This window comes from Panulirus ornatus, chromosome 37 (assembly GCF_036320965.1).
Source record: "Panulirus ornatus isolate Po-2019 chromosome 37, ASM3632096v1, whole genome shotgun sequence".
NCBI lineage: Eukaryota > Metazoa > Arthropoda > Malacostraca > Decapoda > Palinuridae > Panulirus > Panulirus ornatus.
This window is the reverse complement of record NC_092260.1, coordinates 9674175-9681309: the sequence shown is the minus strand read 5'-3', so window position 1 is coordinate 9681309 and position 7135 is coordinate 9674175. Positions and strand designations below refer to the sequence as shown.

Below are 7135 nucleotides of genomic sequence, written 5' to 3'. Positions count from 1 at the left end.
GGCCCCGATCGCTTAAAATCTTTTTCACTCCATCTTTCCACCTCCAATTGGGTCTCCCACTTCTCCTCGTTCCCTCAACCTCTGACACATGTATCCTCTTTGTCAATCTTTCCTCACTCATTCTCTCCATGTGACCAAACCATTTCAATACACCCTAATCTGCTCTCTCAACCACACTCTTTTTATTACCACACATCTCTCTTACCCTTTCATTTCTTACTGTGTATATATATATATATATATATATATATATATATATATATATATATATATATATATATATATATATATATATATATATATGGGAGGGGGTAGTACTAGAGTATAGGAGGAGGTGTGGAGGTAGGCGTTATCTCATGGTAGCCATGGGAAGGGGCTCTATGGTGAGTGTGGGAAGGAATGCCAGGGCAAGTGTGTGGAGCAGGTGGGCAGGACAGATGTGGGTGGAGAATTCTGAGAAAAATGTGGCGGGAATACCTCAGGTAAGCCTTACCATGGTTTCGGGGGTCTTCTACAACTTGGTCTGGTTTCCGTGGTCCTCTGTTTCCACAACTCGGTCTGAGACCTTACCTTTCCTTACGTATACTTTACTATGGCTCTCTTACCCTTGTATCTCGAGACGGGACTAAAGCCTTGTGTTGCCCCTTTACCCAGAATGGTAGAGGATCGCGGCCCATGGGCTAAGTCGTTAGGGAGACGCGGGACAGATGAGAGAAATATGACTAAGGCAGAAATGCTTGGAAATTCTCAAATATATGGAAGAGAGTGGGTAAGAGTGGGTGGGAGGTGCCACCACAGACTGGGGACTGAACCCCAGAAGCAGGTGTGGGAGGTTGTGCCAGAACGGGTGTGGGAGGGTGCCAGGGCAAGTGTGGGGGAAAAAGCCATGGCAGGTGGGGAAGGGGTGTGAGGATGCCAGGGGAGGTGTAGAGGGAACTCCTGGTGGAGAGGGATGCCAACGTAGGTGTGGGGTTCCCAGAGCAGGAGGGTAGAAAGGGTCAAGAGCAGGGGTAGGGGAGGAGGGTACCAGGGTAGGTGTGGGAGAGGTACCAGGGCTGGTGTGGGAAGGGTACCAGGGCTGGATTGGGAGGGGTACCAGAGCTGGTGTGGGAGGGGTACTTGGGATGGTGTGGGAGGGGAACTTGGGCTAGTGTGGAAGGGGTACTAAGACTAGTGTGGGAGGGGTACCAAGGCAGGTGTGAGAGGGGTACTTCAGCTGATGTGGGAGGGGTACCAGGGCTGGTATGGGAGGGGGTTCCAGGTTAGATGAGGGAGAGGGTGTCAGGGGCAAGTGTGGAAGAGTTGCCTGGGCTGATGGTAAGGGGAGTATCAGGGACTGTTGGGAGGGGCGAGAGCGGGTAGTTGACAAGGGAGATGTGAATGGACTGCCATGGGAGGTGTGGGAGGGAGGGTAGGGGGTGCCAAGGACAGGTGTCAACGGTGTGTCAGGACAGGCGTTCGACGGAACAGTATGACAGGCCTGCACGGCAGAGTTCAAGTCTGATGTACACTACAGGTGTGGGATATCCCTCTCTCAATTCACCGTCCCCAGGCCGGCCCTCCATCACCAAGGGGTCGCTCTCACGAAGCTAGGCCTACTGAGCGCAGCCACAGCTCTGAACCCACCCTCGTGAAGGCCCCGGCCCACCCGCCATCGTCACTGCTCTCACCTGGGCTGACCCGACAGCGTCAGAGCTGAGATCGTCTGATGGGGTCGGTCGCTGAAGAGCAAGGCAAACCTACTGCTGGTGATGGGATCCTCGCCCTGTTAACCAACACCTATAACAAACATTCAACACTCTTCCCCAAAAGGGAAATCGTCTCTCACAGTTTTCAAATAATCCCCTTCCGAAATATGCTGACTGATAGAGAGACTATTAAAGGTATAGGGAAAGAATAGAGATGAGATAACACTGGACATCGTATTATGCCGAGCAGGTAAAGTGTGGGATACTTCATGTTAATATGAAACATGAACACTTTCGACTGACGAGATCTTTCATTGTTCACTTCAAACACCATACCACACTAGATGTACTCGCTTACGTGGGGAATTTCTCCACCATTACAAGCCCTAACTGGTTATCATCAAAAGGTTACTTGAGGTATTCTCTTCAGATGATGTAAGCGTCTTGATGTAATAGCAATCTTGCATCTCCTGTCTCGTCTACAACGATGCCCTAACATCCGTTCCAGTCACACATTCTCGTCTACATAACTGGGTATGTCTAACCCTCGTCTCCATCTGTGACTTAAAGTATTTGCTCACAGCCATTCTCTAGCTGCTATGTGCAATGCAGAGAAACCACTATCCATATCCAGGCCCCACAGACCTTTCCATGGTTTCCCATGGCTGCTTCATATGTCCCGGTTCAGTCCAATGACAGTACACGACCCATGTTTATCACATCGTTCCAATTCACTCTGTCCCATGCGCGCCTTTCACACTTTTGCATGTTCAGGCCTCTGCCACTCAAAATTTTTCTCCTCATTTTTCCATCTCTAATTTGGTCCCCCCAACAGTTCCCTCTCTACTTCCAGGCCCCATAGACCTTTTCATGGTTTATCCCGGACGTTTTATAAGCCATAATTCAGTCTACTGACAGCAACAAACACCACCTCATCCATAAACAAATTAAACAACCAAGGCAACGTTACACATCCCTGTCGCAGACCAACCTTCTCTTGAAATCATTCACTTTCCTCTCTTCCAACTCGCACATAAGTCTTACACCATTGATAAAAACTCACTGCTTCTCGTAGCTTACTTCCGACACCAAATATCATTAAGACTGTCCACAAAGCATCTCTTTCGACCTCATCATATGCCTTCCCTAGTTTCATAAATGCCACAAACAAATCCATCTGTCTTTCTAAATATTTCCTTAAAGCAAACACCTGATCCACACATCATCTACCAATTCTGAAACCACACTGCTCCTCCCCAGTCTGATGTTCTATACATGCCTTCACCCTCTCAATCAATACCCTTCCTTACAACTTACCAGGAATACTTATTGAACAAATATCTCTCTTAGGAGGTGAGCAGATCCGAAAGAGTAATAAATGGTGGGGTGAAGAAGGCAAGCTTCTTGCTCGTGAAAGAGAAAATGGAGGCGTTTGGGAGGTACTAACAGGGATGGAGTGCAAATGAATGGAGATGTATAAGAGAAAGCGGCAGGAGGTCAAAAGGAAGGTGCAGGGGTTGAAAAAAGTGGCAAATGAGAGTTGGGGTGATTAAGTGTCTCAAAAGTTTAGGGAGATTAAGATGGTTTGGAAGAAGATTAATAATGTACGAATAATAAGAAAACAGATAGGAACATTAGTGAAGGGGACAAAGGGGATGTGGTGACAGGTTGTGATGAAGTGAGGAGGAGATGGAGGGAGTATTCTGAAGGCCTGTTGTCTTTGCCTGATGATTGGGTGGCAGATGTAGGGTGTTCGGGTCGAGGTGGTGTGCGAAGTGAGAGAGTCAGGGAGAGTAGTTTGGTGAAGAGAGAAGTGGTGAAAACCTTACGTAGGATGAAATGTGGCATGATTGCTGAAATGGATATTATTGATATTATGTTTAATTCATCAAGAAAGAGGGTGACTGTTTTGTTAACAGGTTGGTAAGAATTGTTGAAATGCACACACACACACACAAATATATCGACCAGTGCAGAGTTGAGGACGAACAGCCGGATTGAGTGGGGGCCAAGAGCCCTCGCAGGATTTAATCCCGGGAGGGAGGGAGGGCTTGTGCATAACTAGTTGTCAGCATCGCTGCACATCACAGGCATATCTTCCTTCTCTCTCTTCATTGTGGCCACTTAAAGAATTTTCTTTCCCTTCGTCAACATTTGCCGTGTCCAGTATCATCCAGCATTGTCCAGGAGTCATCTTAGTTTCACCCTTAACCCCTCCCCAACGTCCCCACTCTAATCCTCGCCACCTCTGTGTTGCCAATCCTGAGCCCCACCTCCCCATCGATGTCCTTCTGCACCGAGACGTCTCGCCACCGTCTCTGTCCCACCCTACAACCCCCGCGGCCAAACTTACTTGATCTCCGTCATGGCCGTGAGCGAGTTTTCCAGCACTATCCTTACACTACCATGTAGCTCCTCCCTCAGAGAAGTCCTCCATCACCGCCAATGTACACCCAGCCTGTACGTTGTACTCTCACTTACCAGGCTCTCACAAAACACCATACCTAATATCCTAGCAAGAACTCTCACTCAGCCCTCTCCTCAGGCCCGCCTCACACATTCCAAACCCCGTTCCAAAAACCTTTCACCTCTCCTCTCCACAGCTTCCAGGCGCCCACACTCGCTCCCCCGGCCCTTGTCCCTCTCCCCTCACCAGCTACGACTGTACATCTATCCTCATCCACAGTGTTGTCCCTGTCCTCACCAACCATCCGGCTCCATTCCTCACCCCAAAATCTCACTCCAATTTTCATCCTCAGTCCTGCTTCAGTCCTCACCAACCATCCCGCACTTCACCTCGCCCACAATGAACCCCTGTCATTGTAAACACCCGTTTCTCTCACCCCACGATACTGCCTAAGCGTCTGCCCACAATGCCTGGTCCCGAGCTCCTCCCTGACCAACATCCTTTCCTCGCTTATGACACCAGCCTTGGACAACTACTCGCCCTTGTCCTCACCCATCACACTGCCCTTCTCCTGACGTACTATCCCGCCCTTGTCCTTCTACAACATCCAGCCTCACTCGTAACCAACACTCCGGGCCGTCTACACCACAATCGGCCCCGTCCTCCCCACGACGGCTCTGACCCTGATATACACCTCCTGGTCCCCCGGTGTATTCCAGCCTCGTCCCGGGGCTAATCTTCAGTCCCTTCCCTAAAACGAGTCGCACAGCCCCTATCCCAGAACCACTGCTCCCACCCTATCCCCGAGCCAGTGCCTAATGCCAGTCCAACCTCTACTCCCTAAGGCTTGGCATCGTCCCCCGAGCCCCGTGCTTTCGACCTTGCGTTATTTCCCGTTGTCTACAGTGTTGGCCAGACCCCGTGTGACAGTACAGCCCCACCCCAGCTGCCCTCCTCCGCCCAATCATCCAACCTTTGTGCCCCCCCTGCCTCGTCTCCCCCTCCTCCCCCTTCAGTCCTCCTACGCTCCCTTCGGTAGTCTCTCATCCGACCTAACTTCATCCCCTCTGTCCCATCCCAGCCACCCAGTCTCCGTTATCCTCAACCCACCCATACCCTAACCCCCAATGTACGTCCCATCCCTGTATCCCTGTACTGTCCCTTCCCGTCCCTTCATCGCGTTCCCTCCCGAACGCACCATCCGCACCTCCCCTTTGCCTGTCCCTTTATCCTTCCCCCTCCACTCTGTCTATCCCTCTACGTCATCACCAAACCGTCTATTCTCCCACTTCCTTCCCCTCTGTCGCTATACAGCCTCGTTCGCTCGTTCTATCCCCCTGTCCCGCTCCCTAACCTCATTCTCTCTTCATCCCCCTCCCCTATCACCCAAGTCTCTCTCTCTCTCTCTCTCTCTCTCTCTCTCTCTCTCTCTCTCTCTCTCTCTCTCTCTCTCTCTCTCTCTCTCTCTCGCCTCCCTTTTTCTATCCACAATCATATGCCCTCTCTCCATCCCCTTATCCCTTTTCCCCCGCCTCAATCCCTTCTATCCTCCCGTCTTCCCACTACTGAAGCCAGACCCCATGTCCCTATCCTCCTGCTCAATCTGTCAGCCACGTGACTCCTCTCTATCCTCTCGTCCCCCTTCCTCTATCCTCCCCTCTGGTTCCCTTTTAACGCGTCACTTAGCCTCGTCCCTTTTCTCTGTCCCCCTCTCCCGTCCCCTGGGCCCATAACGTCCTAACATCCATCCTGTCCGTTGTCCTTTCTTTTCCCTCCTTTCCATTGCCCTTCCTCATCACCTCCATCTATCCCCCGCCCGCCTACCCATCTCTATCCCCGCGTCCTCCCGTCCCCCGGGCCCCGGAGACAGCATAAAGCCGCCCACCTCTTCATCCCTAGCGTTGTAATGATAACCGCCGCGTAATATAATTGTGGCGAGAATTGATCACATTAGAACTTGATTCACTCGCCGAGGTGGCAACAGCGTCAGGTGTTGCCATATTCGGAAGCCCGACTCATTACGCCAGCAGTTCTTTTTACGGGCCAGACTTCCTCCGCCCGTACGATCTCCTGAATAATGTACGCAAGTACTGAATGGCGAAATACGCCAGTCTGATCTCCTGGCCGACGTACACCCGTCATGACGAAATGAAATTAAAATATCGCAGCGTGTAATGGTAATGACGCACACTAAGAGCCTATTCACTCCAGTGCTATATTACCATTATCCTAACTTCTGGCCTCGGCTTAGTCAGAAATCAATTCGGTTCGCTCATATACATACATACATATATATACATCACACTCCATGTTGTCAGTAGCTAAACTACAGTTCTCATACAGACAACAAGGCACTCACATCGCATATTTGCGAGATTTTGTCGTTTATTCCGAAGTCTCATATCTCTAAGTAACTATATATTTACATATTGAAAGCCTTATATGCATTTCAGTCCTGTTAATAATATACTACGTTCAGAATAAACACACACTGTAAGCCTGATACTCGGGGCATCGAAACTTAAGCCAGCGCCATGGTGAATCTGACACAACCATTGGATATAAGAGACCCGCCAGCTTTCTCATAATTCGCTGCCCGTTATAACAATAGCAGTTATGTTTGTATTCCATTACGTAGCTCCTCCCTCAGGGCGGGACCCGCGCTGCCTCCGCCCATCCACCTGGTTCTGCCACCGGCCACCAGAGGACGGGAGCTGGCGAGGATTTTTTTTCCTCTCTCTCTTTCTTCGTCATCATACCAACCGTTCCCTTTCTAACATCTACAGCCACGTATTATTGTTCGTTTTACCTACATTTCAATCGATGTCTCCTCTACCAAGAGAAGTGTCACGCTTCTACGAAGGATCCCAATTCAATTCTCGCCACAGAGGGTTTAAAGCTATATTCTCAAAGATAAGAAATTCTGTTAATTGTGTAGGCGGAGTCGCAGCTGAGTTAACATCCTTGTAGCCAATGAGGGCGCAGATTTGCACCTGGCCGCGCGCTCGCTAACCAATCACGAAGACACTGCTGGCATGGC

General features: G+C 50.2%; 1 protein-coding gene across 2 annotated transcripts in view; it reads left to right on the top strand.

Moving 5' to 3' along the window:
• Positions 1–7110: 7110 nt before the first annotated feature.
• The window catches only part of LOC139760491 (uncharacterized), a 155030-nt gene continuing 155005 nt past the window's right edge, over positions 7111–7135 (top strand). For both annotated transcript variants that reach the window (XR_011715355.1, XM_071683777.1), the window contains exon 1: positions 7111–7135. This exon is cut by the window's right edge and continues 783 nt beyond it. The gene's annotated coding sequence lies outside the window, so the exon portion shown is untranslated.